Raw genomic sequence first — 18,729 nt, forward strand, 5'->3', positions numbered from 1 at the left:
CTTGAGCATGCTAGCGCTAGGATCAAAGAGAGAGGAGAGGGTTAGAGAGCTGCTATCTTGGTAAAGGCCTGAAACTGCTAGTTCCCAAGAGGGTCTGCACTTTCAGTTATGACTGACTGTGAGACGAGAAGATGAAGATTTTCTGCACCCAGCATACATTGCAGCATGCTTAGGCAAATGAGGAGCGAGACCCACCAATCCCTCGCCACTTCGCTGAAAGCTCCTCCTCTGCATAAAGAGAACACTTTTACAAGGGAGCAGAGTGGCGCAGCGGAAGCGTGCTGGGCCCATAACCCAGAGGTCGATGGATCGAAACCATCCTCTGCTATAATATTTCTTGTTTTTTCTTCTGAGAACCAATCTGTCATTTCCACGCTACCAGCAAGGAAAAGCGCAGGCTTGTGCTAGCTATGTGAGAAAAGACTTCTCAACTATCTGTCTCTGCTGAAATACAAGAGAGTGATCGCCAAAGGATCAACCCCATACTTTGAAAGTAAAGATACCCAATTATAAGCATAAATGACTGGTGGGACCGTCACACGTTTTTCTGGGCATGCTTTGAATGTCATTCTTGCCTTTTCGTTCTGCTCTTATCATTCTCCTGGGCATTTCATGGAAGGCACTCTCTTTCTCTTCGCTGCTTTGCTTCCAATGCTGCCTACATATGGTCATTTCCACTATTTGTACTACTGCTTTCCATTTCTTCTCTTCTGCACAGATTTGGCCTTGGTTTCAATCCCCAGTTCCTTACCCTCTACAAGAAACTTTCTACTGCTTTTCATGTTGGTATCTAAACCAAATGCACCATTGAAACTGGTGCAAGATAGTCATTGAACTCGGGGTTGTAATCTTTAGAACCGAGAGCAACCACATCATAGGGCGTTGGTGGTATAGTGGTGAGCATAGCTGCTTCCCAAGCAGTTGACCCGGGTTCGATTCCCAGCCAATGCAGTGCAAATTTTTATATGTTCTCCAAGCAGGATTTGTTTTAATGCAACATGTCACAAAACGGAAATATCATGAACAGATTAATCAGACGTTAAATTAAAAAAAAAATGAAATACTTAGGCAGGCATCTCGATCGCCCCATCTGCTACATTCATTGTCCTATTAGATGCTATTTTCCAAAAAGCAGAGTCACCACTCACATGTGCTGGTAATAAATATGTTGCGGGCGGTAGACAATGAAAGGGCTGAACCCCGACCAGACATTCTAACTCTAGCATCTCTATATTAAAAAGCATTTCTAGGCAATATCTAGCATGTGAATAAAAGTAGGCAAGATCCACCGATGAATCTGGCAAAAGTCCCCAACGATTTTGTGCACACTTGTTCTCTCACCTGAATGCAGCGCCACCTTGTAGCCATCGGATGTAACTGCAGCTCACAAAATGTTATATCAGAGAGCAAGTTGAGAGGACTCCAAGAGGCAGATGTCCATGGAAAGAGCCTCTCACGACAGCAGGAAGGTTGGATATTTCAAGATGGCAACATTTCCTGTCCAACGTCCTCACGTCCCGAACGCTCAAAAGCCTCACACCGGGCAAGCCCTCACCGGGTAGATCTCTGGCTCCCAGTTAAAATCAAATCTTGAGCATGCTAGCGCTAGGATCAAAGAGAGAGGAGAGGGTTAGAGAGCTGCTATCTTGGTAAAGGCCTGAAACTGCTAGTTCCCAAGAGGGTCTGCACTTTCAGTTATGACTGACTGTGAGACGAGAAGATGAAGATTTTCTGCACCCAGCATACATTGCAGCATGCTTAGGCAAATGAGGAGCGAGACCCACCAATCCCTCGCCACTTCGCTGAAAGCTCCTCCTCTGCATAAAGAGAACACTTTTACAAGGGAGCAGAGTGGCGCAGCGGAAGCGTGCTGGGCCCATAACCCAGAGGTCGATGGATCGAAACCATCCTCTGCTATAATATTTCTTGTTTTTTCTTCTGAGAACCAATCTGTCATTTCCACGCTACCAGCAAGGAAAAGCGCAGGCTTGTGCTAGCTATGTGAGAAAAGACTTCTCAACTATCTGTCTCTGCTGAAATACAAGAGAGTGATCGCCAAAGGATCAACCCCATACTTTGAAAGTAAAGATACCCAATTATAAGCATAAATGACTGGTGGGACCGTCACACGTTTTTCTGGGCATGCTTTGAATGTCATTCTTGCCTTTTCGTTCTGCTCTTATCATTCTCCTGGGCATTTCATGGAAGGCACTCTCTTTCTCTTCGCTGCTTTGCTTCCAATGCTGCCTAAATATGTTCATTTCCACTATTTGTACTACTGCTTTCCATTTCTTCTCTTCTGCACAGATTTGGCCTTGGTTTCAATCCCCAGTTCCTTACCCTCTACAAGAAACTTTCTACTGCTTTTCATGTTGGTATCTAAACCAAATGCACCATTGAAACTGGTGCAAGATAGTCATTGAACTCGGGGTTGTAATCTTTAGAACCGAGAGCAACCACATCATAGGGCGTTGGTGGTATAGTGGTGAGCATAGCTGCTTCCCAAGCAGTTGACCCGGGTTCGATTCCTGGCCAATGCAGTGCAAATTTTTATATGTTCTCCAAGCAGGATTTGTTTTAATGCAACATGTCACAAAACGGAAATATCATGAACAGATTAATCAGACGTTAAATTAAAAAAAAAATGAAATACTTAGGCAGGCATCTCGATCGCCCCATCTGCTACATTCATTGTCCTATTAGATGCTATTTTCCAAAAAGCAGAGTCACCACTCACATGTGCTGGTAATAAATATGTTGCGGGCGGTAGACAATGAAAGGGCTGAACCCCGACCAGACATTCTAACTCTAGCATCTCTATATTAAAAAGCATTTCTAGGCAATATCTATAATGTGAATAAAAGTAGGCAAGATCCACCGATGAATCTGGCAAAAGTCCCCAACGATTTTGTGCACACTTGTTCTCTCACCTGAATGCAGCGCCACCTTGTAGCCATCGGATGTAACTGCAGCTCACAAAATGTTATATCAGAGAGCAAGTTGAGAGGACTCCAAGAGGCAGATGTCCATGGAAAGACCCTCTCACGACAGCAGGAAGGTTGGATATTTCAAGATGGCAACATTTCCTGTCCAATGTCCTCACGTCCCGAACGCTCCCAAACGCTCAAAAGCCTCGCCCTCACCGGGTAGATCTCTGGCTCCCAGTTAAAATCAAATCCTGAGCATGCTAGCGCTAGGATCAAAGAGAGAGGAGAGGGTTAGAGAGCTGCTATCTTGGTAAAGGCCTGAAACTGCTAGTTCCCAAGAGGGTCTGCACTTTCAGTTATGACTAACTGTGAGACGAGAAGATGAAGATTTTCTGTACCCAGCATACATTGCAGCATGCTTAGGCAAATGAGGAGCGAGACCCACCAATCCCTCGCCACTTCGCTGAAAGCTCCTCCTCTGCATAAAGAGAACACTTTTACAAGGGAGCAGAGTGGCGCAGCGGAAGCGTGCTGGGCCCATAACCCAGAGGTTGATGGATTGAAACCATCCTCTGCTATAATATTTCTTGTTTTTTCTTCTGAGAACCAATCTGTCATTTCCACGCTACCAGCAAGGAAAAGCGCAGGCTTGTGCTAGCTATGTGAGAAAAGACTTCTCAACTATCTGTCTCTGCTGAAATACAAGAGAGTGATCGCCAAAGGATCAACCCCATACTTTGAAAATAAAGATACCCAATTATAAGCATAAATGACTGGTGGGACCTTCACACGTTTTTCTGGGCATGCTTTGAATGTCATTCTTGCCTTTTCGTTCTGCTCTTATCATTCTCCTGGGCATTTCATGGAAGGCACTCTCTTTCTCTTCGCTGCTTTGCTTCCAATGCTGCCTACATATGGTCATTTCCACTATTTGTACTACTGCTTTCCATTTCTTCTCTTCTGCACAGATTTGGCCTTGGTTTCAATCCCCAGTTCCTTACCCTCTACAAGAAACTTTCTACTGCTTTTCATGTTGGTATCTAAACCAAATGCACCATTGAAACTGGTGCAAGATAGTCATTGAACTCGGGGTTGTAATCTTTAGAACCGAGAGCAACCACATCATAGGGCGTTGGTGGTATAGTGGTGAGCATAGCTGCTTCCCAAGCAGTTGACCCGGGTTCGATTCCCGGCCAATGCAGTGCAAATTTTTATATGTTCTCCAAGCAGGATTTGTTTTAATGCAACATGTCACAAAACGGAAATATCATGAACAGATTAATCAGACGTTAAATTAAAAAAAAAATGAAATACTTAGGCAGGCATCTCGATCGCCCCATCTGCTACATTCATTGTCCTATTAGATGCTATTTTCCAAAAAGCAGAGTCACCACTCACATGTGCTGGTAATAAATATGTTGCGGGCGGTAGACAATGAAAGGGCTGAACCCCGACCAGACATTCTAACTCTAGCATCTCTATATTAAAAAGCATTTCTAGGCAATATCTAGCATGTGAATAAAAGTAGGCAAGATCCACCGATGAATCTGGCAAAAGTCCCCAACGATTTTGTGCACACTTGTTCTCTCACCTGAATGCAGCGCCACCTTGTAGCCATCGGATATAACTGCAGCTCACAAAATGTTATATCAGAGAGCAAGTTGAGAGGACTCCAAGAGGCAGATGTCCATGGAAAGAGCCTCTCACGACAGCAGGAAGGTTGGATATTTCAAGATGGCAACATTTCCTGTCCAACGTCCTCACGTCCCGAACGCTCAAAAGCCTCACACCGGGCAAGCCCTCACCGGGTAGATCTCTGGCTCCCAGTTAAAATCAAATCTTGAGCATGCTAGCGCTAGGATCAAAGAGAGAGGAGAGGGTTAGAGAGCTGCTATCTTGGTAAAGGCCTGAAACTGCTAGTTCCCAAGAGGGTCTGCACTTTCAGTTATGACTGACTGTGAGACGAGAAGATGAAGATTTTCTGCACCCAGCATACATTGCAGCATGCTTAGGCAAATGAGGAGCGAGACCCACCAATCCCTCGCCACTTCGCTGAAAGCTCCTCCTCTGCATAAAGAGAACACTTTTACAAGGGAGCAGAGTGGCGCAGCGGAAGCGTGCTGGGCCCATAACCCAGAGGTCGATGGATCGAAACCATCCTCTGCTATAATATTTCTTGTTTTTTCTTCTGAGAACCAATCTGTCATTTCCACGCTACCAGCAAGGAAAAGCGCAGGCTTGTGCTAGCTATGTGAGAAAAGACTTCTCAACTATCTGTCTCTGCTGAAATACAAGAGAGTGATCGCCAAAGGATCAACCCCATACTTTGAAAGTAAAGATACCCAATTATAAGCATAAATGACTGGTGGGACCGTCACACGTTTTTCTGGGCATGCTTTGAATGTCATTCTTGCCTTTTCGTTCTGCTCTTATCATTCTCCTGGGCATTTCATGGAAGGCACTCTCTTTCTCTTCGCTGCTTTGCTTCCAATGCTGCCTAAATATGTTCATTTCCACTATTTGTACTACTGCTTTCCATTTCTTCTCTTCTGCACAGATTTGGCCTTGGTTTCAATCCCCAGTTCCTTACCCTCTACAAGAAACTTTCTACTGCTTTTCATGTTGGTATCTAAACCAAATGCACCATTGAAACTGGTGCAAGATAGTCATTGAACTCGGGGTTGTAATCTTTAGAACCGAGAGCAACCACATCATAGGGCGTTGGTGGTATAGTGGTGAGCATAGCTGCTTCCCAAGCAGTTGACCCGGGTTCGATTCCCGGCCAATGCAGTGCAAATTTTTATATGTTCTCCAAGCAGGATTTGTTTTAATGCAACATGTCACAAAACGGAAATATCATGAACAGATTAATCAGACGTTAAATTTAAAAAAAATGAAATACTTGGGCAGGCATCTCGATCGCCCCATCTGCTAAATTCATTGTCCTATTAGATGCTATTTTCCAAAAAGCAGAGTCACCACTCACATGTGCTGGTAATAAATATGTTGCGGGCGGTAGACAATGAAAGGGCTGAACCCCGACCAGACATTCTAACTCTAGCATCTCTATATGAAAAAGCATTTCTAGGCAATATCTAGCATGTGAATAAAAGTAGGCAAGATCCCCCGATGAATCTGGCAAAAGTCCCCAACGATTTTGTGCACACTTGTTCTCTCACCTGAATGCAGCGCCACCTTGTAGCCATCGGATGTAACTGCAGCTCACAAAATGTTATATCAGAGAGCAAGTTGAGAGGACTCCAAGAGGCAGATGTCCATGGAAAGAGCCTCTCACGACAGCAGGAAGGTTGGATATTTCAAGATGGCAACATTTCCTGTCCAACGTCCTCACTTCCCGAACGCTCCCAAACGCTCAAAAGCCTCACACCGGGCAAGCCCTCACCGGGTAGATCTCTGGCTCCCAGTTAAAATCAAATCCTGAGCATGCTAGCGCTAGGATCAAAGAGAGAGGAGAGGGTTAGATAGCTGCTATCTTGGTAAAGGCCTGAAACTGCTAGTTCCCAAGAGGGTCTGCACTTTCAGTTATGACTGACTGTGAGACGAGAAGATGAAGATTTTCTGCACCCAGCATACATTGCAGCATGCTTAGGCAAATGAGGAGCGAGACCCACCAATCCCTCGCCACTTCGCTGAAAGCTCCTCCTCTGCATAAAGAGAATACTTTTACAAGGGAGCAGAGTGGCGCAGCGGAAGCGTGCTGGGCCCATAACCCAGAGGTCGATGGATCGAAACCTTTCTCTGCTATAATATTTCTTGTTTTTTCTTCTGAGAACCAATCTGTCATTTCCACGCTACCAGCAAGGAAAAGCGCAGGCTTGTGCTAGCTATGTGAGAAAAGACTTCTCAACTATCTGTCTCTGCTGAAATACAAGAGAGTGATCGCCAAAGGATCAACCCCATACTTTGAAAGTAAAGATACCCAATTATAAGCATAAATGACTGGTGGGACCGTCACACGTTTTTCTGGGCATGCTTTGAATGTCATTCTTGCCTTTTCGTTCTGCTCTTATCATTCTCCTGGGCATTTCATGGAAGGCACTCTCTTTCTCTTCGCTGCTTTGCTTCCAATGCTGCCTAAATATGTTCATTTCCACTATTTGTACTACTGCTTTCCATTTCTTCTCTTCTGCACAGATTTGGCCTTGGTTTCAATCCCCAGTTCCTTACCCTCTACAAGAAACTTTCTACTGCTTTTCATGTTGGTATCTAAACCAAATGCACCATTGAAACTGGTGCAAGATAGTCATTGAACTCGGGGTTGTAATCTTTAGAACCGAGAGCAACCACATCATAGGGCGTTGGTGGTATAGTGGTGAGCATAGCTGCTTCCCAAGCAGTTGACCCGGGTTCGATTCCCGGCCAATGCAGTGCAAATTTTTATATGTTCTCCAAGCAGGATTTGTTTTAATGCAACATGTCACAAAACGGAAATATCATGAACAGATTAATCAGACGTTAAATAAAAAAAAAAATGAAATACTTAGGCAGGCATCTCGATCGCCCCATCTGCTACATTCATTGTCCTATTAGATGCTATTTTCCAAAAAGCAGAGTCACCACTCACATGTGCTGGTAATAAATATGTTGCGGGCGGTAGACAATGAAAGGGCTGAACCCCGACCAGAAATTCTAACTCTAGCATCTCTATATTAAAAAGCATTTCTAGGCAATATCTAGCATGTGAATAAAAGTAGGCAAGATCCACCGATGAATCTGGCAAAAGTCCCCAACGATTTTGTGCACACTTGTTCTCTCACCTGAATGCAGCGCCACCTTGTAGCCATCGGATGTAACTGCAGCTCACAAAATGTTAAATCAGAGAGCAAGTTGAGAGGACTCCAAGAGGCAGATGTCCATGGAAAGACCCTCTCACGACAGCAGGAAGGTTGGATATTTCAAGATGGCAACATTTCCTGTCCAATGTCCTCACGTCCCGAACGCTCCCAAACGCTCAAAAGCCTCGCCCTCACCGGGTAGATCTCTGGCTCCCAGTTAAAATCAAATCCTGAGCATGCTAGCGCTAGGATCAAAGAGAGAGGAGAGGGTTAGAGAGCTGCTATCTTGGTAAAGGCCTGAAACTGCTAGTTCCCAAGAGGGTCTGCACTTTCAGTTATGACTAACTGTGAGACGAGAAGATGAAGATTTTCTGCACCCAGCATACATTGCAGCATGCTTAGGCAAATGAGGAGCGAGACCCACCAATCCCTCGCCACTTCGCTGAAAGCTCCTCCTCTGCATAAAGAGAACACTTTTACAAGGGAGCAGAGTGGCGCAGCGGAAGCGTGCTGGGCCCATAACCCAGAGGTTGATGGATTGAAACCATCCTCTGCTATAATATTTCTTGTTTTTTCTTCTGAGAACCAATCTGTCATTTCCACGCTACCAGCAAGGAAAAGCGCAGGCTTGTGCTAGCTATGTGAGAAAAGACTTCTCAACTATCTGTCTCTGCTGAAATACAAGAGAGTGATCGCCAAAGGATCAACCCCATACTTTGAAAATAAAGATACCCAATTATAAGCATAAATGACTGGTGGGACCTTCACACGTTTTTCTGGGCATGCTTTGAATGTCATTCTTGCCTTTTCGTTCTGCTCTTATCATTCTCCTGGGCATTTCATGGAAGGCACTCTCTTTCTCTTCGCTGCTTTGCTTCCAATGCTGCCTACATATGGTCATTTCCACTATTTGTACTACTGCTTTCCATTTCTTCTCTTCTGCACAGATTTGGCCTTTGTTTCAATCCCCAGTTCCTTACCCTCTACAAGAAACTTTCTACTGCTTTTCATGTTGGTATCTAAACCAAATGCACCATTGAAACTGGTGCAAGATAGTCATTGAACTCGGGGTTGTAATCTTTAGAACCGAGAGCAACCACATCATAGGGCGTTGGTGGTATAGTGGTGAGCATAGCTGCTTCCCAAGCAGTTGACCCGGGTTCGATTCCCGGCCAATGCAGTGCAAATTTTTATATGTTCTCCAAGCAGGATTTGTTTTAATGCAACATGTCACAAAACGGAAATATCATGAACAGATTAATCAGACGTTAAATTAAAAAAAAAATGAAATACTTAGGCAGGCATCTCGATCGCCCCATCTGCTACATTCATTGTCCTATTAGATGCTATTTTCCAAAAAGCAGAGTCACCACTCACATGTGCTGGTAAGAAATATGTTGCGGGCGGTAGACAATGAAAGGGCTGAACCCCGACCAGACATTCTAACTCTAGCATCTCTATATTAAAAAGCATTTCTAGGCAATATCTAGCATGTGAATAAAAGTAGGCAAGATCCACCGATGAATCTGGCAAAAGTCCCCAACGATTTTGTGCACACTTGTTCTCTCACCTGAATGCAGCGCCACCTTGTAGCCATCGGATGTAACTGCAGCTCACAAAATGTTATATCAGAGAGCAAGTTGAGAGGACTCCAAGAGGCAGATGTCCATGGAAAGAGCCTCTCACGACAGCAGGAAGGTTGGATATTTCAAGATGGCAACATTTCCTGTCCAACGTCCTCACGTCCCGAACGCTCAAAAGCCTCACACCGGGCAAGCCCTCACCGGGTAGATCTCTGGCTCCCAGTTAAAATCAAATCTTGAGCATGCTAGCGCTAGGATCAAAGAGAGAGGAGAGGGTTAGAGAGCTGCTATCTTGGTAAAGGCCTGAAACTGCTAGTTCCCAAGAGGGTCTGCACTTTCAGTTATGACTGACTGTGAGACGAGAAGATGAAGATTTTCTGCACCCAGCATACATTGCAGCATGCTTAGGCAAATGAGGAGCGAGACCCACCAATCCCTCGCCACTTCGCTGAAAGCTCCTCCTCTGCATAAAGAGAACACTTTTACAAGGGAGCAGAGTGGCGCAGCGGAAGCGTGCTGGGCCCATAACCCAGAGGTCGATGGATCGAAACCATCCTCTGCTATAATATTTCTTGTTTTTTCTTCTGAGAACCAATCTGTCATTTCCACGCTACCAGCAAGGAAAAGCGCAGGCTTGTGCTAGCTATGTGAGAAAAGACTTCTCAACTATCTGTCTCTGCTGAAATACAAGAGAGTGATCGCCAAAGGATCAACCCCATACTTTGAAAGTAAAGATACCCAATTATAAGCATAAATGACTGGTGGGACCGTCACACGTTTTTCTGGGCATGCTTTGAATGTCATTCTTGCCTTTTCGTTCTGCTCTTATCATTCTCCTGGGCATTTCATGGAAGGCACTCTCTTTCTCTTCGCTGCTTTGCTTCCAATGCTGCCTAAATATGTTCATTTCCACTATTTGTACTACTGCTTTCCATTTCTTCTCTTCTGCACAGATTTGGCCTTGGTTTCAATCCCCAGTTCCTTACCCTCTACAAGAAACTTTCTACTGCTTTTCATGTTGGTATCTAAACCAAATGCACCATTGAAACTGGTGCAAGATAGTCATTGAACTCGGGGTTGTAATCTTTAGAACCGAGAGCAACCACATCATAGGGCGTTGGTGGTATAGTGGTGAGCATAGCTGCTTCCCAAGCAGTTGACCCGGGTTCGATTCCCGGCCAATGCAGTGCAAATTTTTATATGTTCTCCAAGCAGGATTTGTTTTAATGCAACATGTCACAAAACGGAAATATCATGAACAGATTAATCAGACGTTAAATTAAAAAAAAAATGAAATACTTAGGCAGGCATCTCGATCGCCCCATCTGCTACATTCATTGTCCTATTAGATGCTATTTTCCAAAAAGCAGAGTCACCACTCACATGTGCTGGTAATAAATATGTTGCGGGCGGTAGACAATGAAAGGGCTGAACCCCGACCAGACATTCTAACTCTAGCATCTCTATATGAAAAAGCATTTCTAGGCAATATCTAGCATGTGAATAAAAGTAGGCAAGATCCACCGATGAATCTGGCAAAAGTCCCCAACGATTTTGTGCACACTTGTTCTCTCACCTGAATGCAGCGCCACCTTGTAGCCATCGGATGTAACTGCAGCTCTCAAAATGTTAAATCAGAGAGCAAGTTGAGAGGACTCCAAGAGGCAGATGTCCATGGAAAGACCCTCTCACGACAGCAGGAAGGTTGGATATTTCAAGATGGCAACATTTCCTGTCCAATGTCCTCACGTCCCGAACGCTCCCAAACGCTCAAAAGCCTCGCCCTCACCGGGTAGATCTCTGGCTCCCAGTTAAAATCAAATCCTGAGCATGCTAGCGCTAGGATCAAAGAGAGAGGAGAGGGTTAGAGAGCTGCTATCTTGGTAAAGGCCTGAAACTGCTAGTTCCCAAGAGGGTCTGCACTTTCAGTTATGACTAACTGTGAGACGAGAAGATGAAGATTTTCTGCACCCAGCATACATTGCAGCATGCTTAGGCAAATGAGGAGCGAGACCCACCAATCCCTCGCCACTTCGCTGAAAGCTCCTCCTCTGCATAAAGAAAACACTTTTACAAGGGAGCAGAGTGGCGCAGCGGAAGCGTGCTGGGCCCATAACCCAGAGGTTGATGGATGGAAACCATCCTCTGCTATAATATTTCTTGTTTTTTCTTCTGAGAACCAATCTGTCATTTCCACGCTACCAGCAAGGAAAAGCGCAGGCTTGTGCTAGCTATGTGAGAAAAGACTTCTCAACTATCTGTCTCTGCTGAAATACAAGAGAGTGATCGCCAAAGGATCAACCCCATACTTTGAAAATAAAGTTACCCAATTATAAGCATAAATGAATGGTGGGACCTTCACACGTTTTTCTGGGCATGCTTTGAATGTCATTCTTGCCTTTTCGTTCTGCTCTTATCATTCTCCTGGGCATTTCATGGAAGGCACTCTCTTTCTCTTCGCTGCTTTGCTTCCAATGCTGCCTACATATGGTCATTTCCACTATTTGTACTACTGCTTTCCATTTCTTCTCTTCTGCACAGATTTGGCCTTGGTTTCAATCCCCAGTTCCTTACCCTCTACAAGAAACTTTCTACTGCTTTTCATGTTGGTATCTAAACCAAATGCACCATTGAAACTGGTGCAAGATAGTCATTGAACTCGGGGTTGTAATCTTTAGAACCGAGAGCAACCACATCATAGGGCGTTGGTGGTATAGTGGTGAGCATAGCTGCTTCCCAAGCAGTTGACCCGGGTTCGATTCCCGGCCAATGCAGTGCAAATTTTTATATGTTCTCCAAGCAGGATTTGTTTTAATGCAACATGTCACAAAACGGAAATATCATGAACAGATTAATCAGACGTTAAATTAAAAAAAAAATGAAATACTTAGGCAGGCATCTCGATCGCCCCATCTGCTACATTCATTGTCCTATTAGATGCTATTTTCCAAAAAGCAGAGTCACCACTCACATGTGCTGGTAAGAAATATGTTGCGGGCGGTAGACAATGAAAGGGCTGAACCCCGACCAGACATTCTAACTCTAGCATCTCTATATTAAAAAGCATTTCTAGGCAATATCTAGCATGTGAATAAAAGTAGGCAAGATCCACCGATGAATCTGGCAAAAGTCCCCAACGATTTTGTGCACACTTGTTCTCTCACCTGAATGCAGCGCCACCTTGTAGCCATCGGATGTAACTGCAGCTCACAAAATGTTATATCAGAGAGCAAGTTGAGAGGACTCCAAGAGGCAGATGTCCATGGAAAGAGCCTCTCACAACAGCAGGAAGGTTGGATATTTCAAGATGGCAACATTTCCTGTCCAACGTCCTCACGTCCCGAACGCTCCCAAACGCTCAAAAGCCTCACACCGGGCAAGCCCTCACCGGGTAGATCTCTGGCTCCCAGTTAAAATCAAATCCTGAGCATGCTAGCGCTAGGATCAAAGAGAGAGGAGAGGGTTAGAGAGCTGCTATCTTGGTAAAGGCCTGAAACTGCTAGTTCCCAAGAGGGTCTGCACTTTCAGTTATGACTGACTGTGAGACGAGAAGATGAAGATTTTCTGCACCCAGCATACATTGCAGCATGCTTAGGCAAATGAGGAGCGAGACCCACCAATCCCTCGACACTTCGCTGAAAGCTCCTCCTCTGCATAAAGAGAACACTTTTACAAGGGAGCAGAGTGGCGCAGCGGAAGCGTGCTGGGCCCATAACCCAGAGGTCGATGGATCGAAACCATCCTCTGCTATAATATTTCTTGTTTTTTCTTCTGAGAACCAATCTGTCATTTCCACGCTACCAGCAAGGAAAAGCGCAGGCTTGTGCTAGCTATGTGAGAAAAGACTTCTCAACTATCTGTCTCTGCTGAAATACAAGAGAGTGATCGCCAAAGGATCAACCCCATACTTTGAAAGTAAAGATACCCAATTATAAGCATAAATGACTGGTGGGACCGTCACACGTTTTTCTGGGCATGCTTTGAATGTCATTCTTGCCTTTTCGTTCTGCTCTTATCATTCTCCTGGGCATTTCATGGAAGGCACTCTCTTTCTCTTCGCTGCTTTGCTTCCAATGCTGCCTAAATATGTTCATTTCCACTATTTGTACTACTGCTTTCCATTTCTTCTCTTCTGCACAGATTTGGCCTTGGTTTCAATCCCCAGTTCCTTACCCTCTACAAGAAACTTTCTACTGCTTTTCATGTTGGTATCTAAACCAAATGCACCATTGAAACTGGTGCAAGATAGTCATTGAACTCAGGGTTGTAATCTTTAGAACCGAGAGCACCCACATCATAGGGCGTTGATGGTATAGTGGTGAGCATAGCTGCTTCCCAAGCAGTTGACCCGGGTTCGATTCCCGGCCAATGCAGTGCAAATTTTTATATGTTCTCCAAGCAGGATTTGTTTTAATGCAACATGTCACAAAACGGAAATATCATGAACAGATTAATCAGACGTTAAATTAAAAAAAAAATGAAATACTTAGGCAGGCATCTCGATCGCCCCATCTGCTAAATTCATTGTCCTATTAGATGCTATTTTCCAAAAAGCAGAGTCACCACTCACATGTGCTGGTAATAAATATGTTGCGGGCGGTAGACAATGAAAGGGCTGAACCCCGACCAGACATTCTAACTCTGGCATCTCTATATTAAAAAGCATTTCTAGGCAATATCTTGCATGTGAATAAAAGTAGGCAAGATCCACCGATGAATCTGGCAAAAGTCCCCAACGATTTTGTGCACACTTGTTCTCTCACCTGAATGCAGCGCCACCTTGTAGCCATCGGATGTAACTGCAGCTCACAAAATGTTATATCAGAGAGCAAGTTGAGAGGACTCCAAGAGGCAGATGTCCATGGAAAGAGCCTCTCACGACAGCAGGAAGGTTGGATATTTCAAGATGGCAACATTTCCTGTCCAACGTCCTCACGTCCCGAACGCTCCCAAACGCTCAAAAGCCTCACACCGGGCAAGCCCTCACCGGGTAGATCTCTGGCTCCCAGTTAAAATCAAATCCTGAGCATGCTAGCGCTAGGATCAAAGAGAGAGGAGAGGGTTAGAGAGCTGCTATCTTGGTAAAGGCCTGAAACTGCTAGTTCCCAAGAGGGTCTGCACTTTCAGTTATGACTGACTGTGAGACGAGAAGATGAAGATTTTCTGCACCCAGCATACATTGCAGCATGCTTAGGCAAATGAGGAGCGAGACCCACCAATCCCTCGCCACTTCGCTGAAAGCTCCTCCTCTGCATAAAGAGAACACTTTTACAAGGGAGCAGAGTGGCGCAGCGGAAGCGTGCTGGGCCATAACCCAGAGGTCGATGGATCGAAACCATCCTCTGCTATAATATTTCTTGTTTTTTCTTCTGAGAACCAATCTGTCATTTCCACGCTACCAGCAAGGAAAAGCGCAGGCTTGTGCTAGCTATGTGAGAAAAGACTTCTCAACTATCTGTCTCTGCTGAAATACAAGAGAGTGATCGCCAAAGGATCAACCCCATACTTTGAAAGTAAAGATACCCAATTATAAGCATAAATGACTGGAGGGATCGTCACACGTTTTTCTGGGCATGCTTTGAATGTCATTCTTGCCTTTTCGTTCTGCTCTTATCATTCTCCTGGGCATTTCATGGAAGGCACTCTCTTTCTCTTCGCTGCTTTGCTTCCAATGCTGCCTAAATATGTTCATTTCCACTATTTGTACTACTGCTTTCCATTTCTTCTCTTCTGCACAGATTTGGCCTTGGTTTCAATCCCCAGTTTCTTACCCTCTACAAGAAACTTTCTACTGCTTTTCATGTTGGTATCTAAACCAAATGCACCATTGAAACTGGTGCAAGATAGTCATTGAACTCGGGGTTGTAATCTTTAGAACCGAGAGCAACCACATCATAGGGCGTTGGTGGTATAGTGGTGAGCATAGCTGCTTCCCAAGCAGTTGACCCGGGTTCGATTCCCGGCCAATGCAGTGCAAATTTTTATATGTTCTCCAAGCAGGATTTGTTTTAATGCAACATGTCACAAAACGGAAATATCATGAACAGATTAATCAGACAATAAATTAAAAAAAAAATGAAATACTTAGGCAGGCATCTCGATCGCCCCATCTGCTACATTCATTGTCCTATTAGATGCTATTTTCCAAAAAGCAGAGTCACCACTCACATGTGCTGGTAATAAATATGTTGCGGGCGGTAGACAATGAAAGGGCTGAACCCCGACCAGACATTCTAACTCTAGCATCTCTATATTAAAAAGCATTTCTAGGCAATATCTAGCATGTGAATAAAAGTAGGCAAGATCCACCGATGAATCTGGCAAAAGTCCCCAACGATTTTGTGCACACTTGTTCTCTCACCTGAATGCAGCGCCACCTTGTAGCCATCGGATGTAACTGCAGCTCACAAAATGTTATATCAGAGAGCAAGTTGAGAGGACTCCAAGAGGCAGATGTCCATGGAAAGAGCCTCTTACGACAGCAGGAAGGTTGGGTATTTCAAGATGGCAACATTTCCTGTCCAACGTCCTCACGTCCCAAACGCTCAAAAGCCTCACACCGGGCAAGCCCTCACCGGGTAGATCTCTGGCTCCCAGTTAAAATCAAATCCTGAGCATGCTAGCGCTAGGATCAAAGAGAGAGGAGAGGGTTAGAGAGCTGCTATCTTGGTAAAGGCCTGAAACTGCTAGTTCCCAAGAGGGTCTGCACTTTCAGTTATGACTGACTGTGAGACGAGAAGATGAAGATTTTCTGCTCCCAGCATACATTGCAGCATGCTTAGGCAATTGAGGAGCGAGACCCACCAATCCCTCGCCACTTCGCTGAAAGCTCCTCATCTGCATAAAGAAAACACTTTTACAAGGGAACAGAGTCACGCAGCGGAAGCGTGCTGGGCCCATAACCCAGAGGTCGATGGATCGAAACCATCCTCTGCTATAATATTTCTTGTTTTTTCTTCTGAGGACCAATCTGTCATTTCCACGCTACCAGCAAGGAAAAGCGCAGGCTTGTGCTAGCTATGTGAGAAAAGACTTCTCAACTATCTGTCTCTGCTGAAATACAAGAGAGTGATCGCCAAAGGATCAACCCCATACTTTGAAAGTAAAGATACCCAATTATAAGCATAAATGACTGGTGGGACCGTCACACGTTTTTCTGGGCATGCTTTGAATGTCATTCTTGCCTTTTCGTTCTGCTCTTATCATTCTCCTGGGCATTTCATGGAAGGCACTCTCTTTCTCTTCGCTGCTTTGCTTCCAATGCTGCCTAAATATGTTCATTTCCACTATTTGTACTACTGCTTTCCATTTCTTCTCTTCTGCACAGATTTGGCCTTGGTTTCAATCCCCAGTTCCTTACCCTCTACAAGAAACTTTCTACTGCTTTTCATGTTGGTATCTAAACCAAATGCACCATTGAAACTGGTGCAAGATAGTCATTGAACTCGGGGTTGTAATCTTTAGAACCGAGAACACCCACATCATAGGGCGTTGGTGGTATAGTGGTGAGCATAGCTGCTGCCCAAGCAGTTGACCCGGGTTCGATTCCCGGCCAATGCAGTGCAAATTTTTATATGTTCTCCAAGCAGGATTTGTTTTAATGCAACATGTCACAAAACGGAAATATCATGAACAGATTAATCAGACGTTAAATTAAAAAAAAAATGAAATACTTAGGCAGGCACCTCGATCGCCCCATCTGCTACATTAATTGTCCTATTAGACGCTATTTTCCAAAAAGCAGAGTCACCACTCACATGTGCTGGTAATAAATATGTTGCGGGCGGTAGACAATGAAAGGGCTGAACCCCGACCAGACATTCTAACTCTAGCATCTCTATATTAAAAAGCATTTCTAGGCAATATCTAGCATGTGAATAAAAGTAGGCAAGATCCACCGATGAATCTGGCAAAAGTCCCCAACGATTTTGTGCACACTTGTTCTCTCACCTGAATGCAGCGCCACCTTGTAGCCATCGGATGTAACTGCAGCTCACAAAATGTTATATCAGAGAGCAAGTTGAGAGGACTCCAAGAGGCAGATGTCCATGCAAAGAGCCTCTCACGACAGCAGGAAGGTTGGATATTTCAAGATGGCAACATTTCCTGTCCAATGTCCTCACGTCCCGAACGCTCCCAAACGCTCAAAAGCCTCGCCCTCACCGGGTAGATCTCTGGCTCCCAGTTAAAATCAAATCCTGAGCATGCTAGCGCTAGGATCAAAGAGAGAGGAGAGGGTTAGAGAGCTGCTATCTTGGTAAAGGCCTGAAACTGCTAGTTCCCAAGAGGGTCTGCACTTTCAGTTATGACTGACTGTGAGACGAGAAGATGAAGATTTTCTGCACCCAGCATACATTGCAGCATGCTTAGGCAAATGAGGAGCGAGACCCACCAATCCCTCGCCACTTCGCTGAAAGCTCCTCCTCTGCATAAAGAGAACACTTTTACAAGGGAGCAGAGTGGCGCAGCGGAAGCGTGCTGGGCCCATAACCCAGAGGTCGATGGATCGAAACCATCCTCTGCTATAATATTTCTTGTTTTTTCTTCTGAGAACCAATCTGTCATTTCCACGCTACCAGCAAGGAAAAGCGCAGGCTTGTGCTAGCTATGTGAGAAAAGACTTCTCAACTATCTGTCTCTGCTGAAATACAAGAGAGTGATCGCCAAAGGATCAACCCCATACTTTGAAAGTAAAGATACCCAATTATAAGCATAAATGACTGGTGGGACCGTCACACGTTTTTCTGGGCATGCATTGAATGTCATTCTTGCCTTTTCGTTCTGCTCTTATCATTCTCCTGGGCATTTCATGGAAGGCACTCTCTTTCTCTTCGCTGCTTTGCTTCCAATGCTGCCTAAATATGTTCGTTTCCACTATTTGTACTACTGCTTTCCATTTCTTCTCTTCTGCACAGATTTGGCCTTGGTTTCAATCCCCAGTTCCTTACCCTCTACAAGAAACTTTCTACTGCTTTTCATGTTGGTATCTAAACCAAATGCACCATTGAAACTGGTGCAAGATAGTCATTGAACTCGGGGTTGTAATCTTTAGAACCGAGAGCAACCACATCATAGGGCGTTGGTGGTATAGTGGTGAGCATAGCTGCTTCCCAAGCAGTTGACCCGGGTTCGATTCCCAGCCAATGCAGTGCAAATTTTTATATGTTCTCCAAGCAGGATTTGTTTTAATGCAACATGTCACAAAACGGAAATATCATGAACAGATTAATCAGACGTTAAATTTTTAAAAAAATGAAATACTTAGGCAGGCATCTCGATCGCCCCATCTGCTAAATTCATTGTCCTATTAGATGCTATTTTCCAAAAAGCAGAGTCACCACTCACATGTGCTGGTAATAAATATGTTGCGGGCGGTAGACAATGAAAGGGCTGAACCCCGACCAGACATTCTAACTATAGCAT

At 44.7% G+C, this 18,729-nt stretch overlaps 7 non-coding genes across 7 annotated transcripts; all 7 read left to right on the forward strand.

Moving 5' to 3' along the window:
- The first annotated feature begins 4,056 nt into the window (after positions 1-4,056).
- Positions 4,057-4,128, forward strand: TRNAG-CCC (transfer RNA glycine (anticodon CCC)). The gene has a single exon. It is a non-coding gene; the product is annotated as a tRNA-Gly (tRNA).
- Positions 4,129-5,645: 1,517 nt separating this feature from the next.
- TRNAG-CCC (transfer RNA glycine (anticodon CCC)) lies at positions 5,646-5,717 on the forward strand. The gene has a single exon. It is a non-coding gene; the product is annotated as a tRNA-Gly (tRNA).
- A 1,526-nt stretch (positions 5,718-7,243) lies between these two features.
- On the forward strand, positions 7,244-7,315 carry TRNAG-CCC (transfer RNA glycine (anticodon CCC)). The gene has a single exon. It is a non-coding gene; the product is annotated as a tRNA-Gly (tRNA).
- A 1,516-nt stretch (positions 7,316-8,831) lies between these two features.
- On the forward strand, positions 8,832-8,903 carry TRNAG-CCC (transfer RNA glycine (anticodon CCC)). The gene has a single exon. It is a non-coding gene; the product is annotated as a tRNA-Gly (tRNA).
- Positions 8,904-10,420: 1,517 nt separating this feature from the next.
- Positions 10,421-10,492, forward strand: TRNAG-CCC (transfer RNA glycine (anticodon CCC)). Its single transcript has one exon. It is a non-coding gene; the product is annotated as a tRNA-Gly (tRNA).
- Positions 10,493-12,008: 1,516 nt separating this feature from the next.
- On the forward strand, positions 12,009-12,080 carry TRNAG-CCC (transfer RNA glycine (anticodon CCC)). Its single transcript has one exon. It is a non-coding gene; the product is annotated as a tRNA-Gly (tRNA).
- Positions 12,081-15,205: 3,125 nt separating this feature from the next.
- Positions 15,206-15,277, forward strand: TRNAG-CCC (transfer RNA glycine (anticodon CCC)). The gene has a single exon. It is a non-coding gene; the product is annotated as a tRNA-Gly (tRNA).
- The last annotated feature ends 3,452 nt before the right edge of the window (positions 15,278-18,729 follow it).

This window comes from Triturus cristatus, chromosome 11 (genome assembly GCF_964204655.1).
Source record: "Triturus cristatus chromosome 11, aTriCri1.1, whole genome shotgun sequence".
In the NCBI taxonomy this organism is placed as follows: Eukaryota; Metazoa; Chordata; class Amphibia; order Caudata; family Salamandridae; genus Triturus; species Triturus cristatus.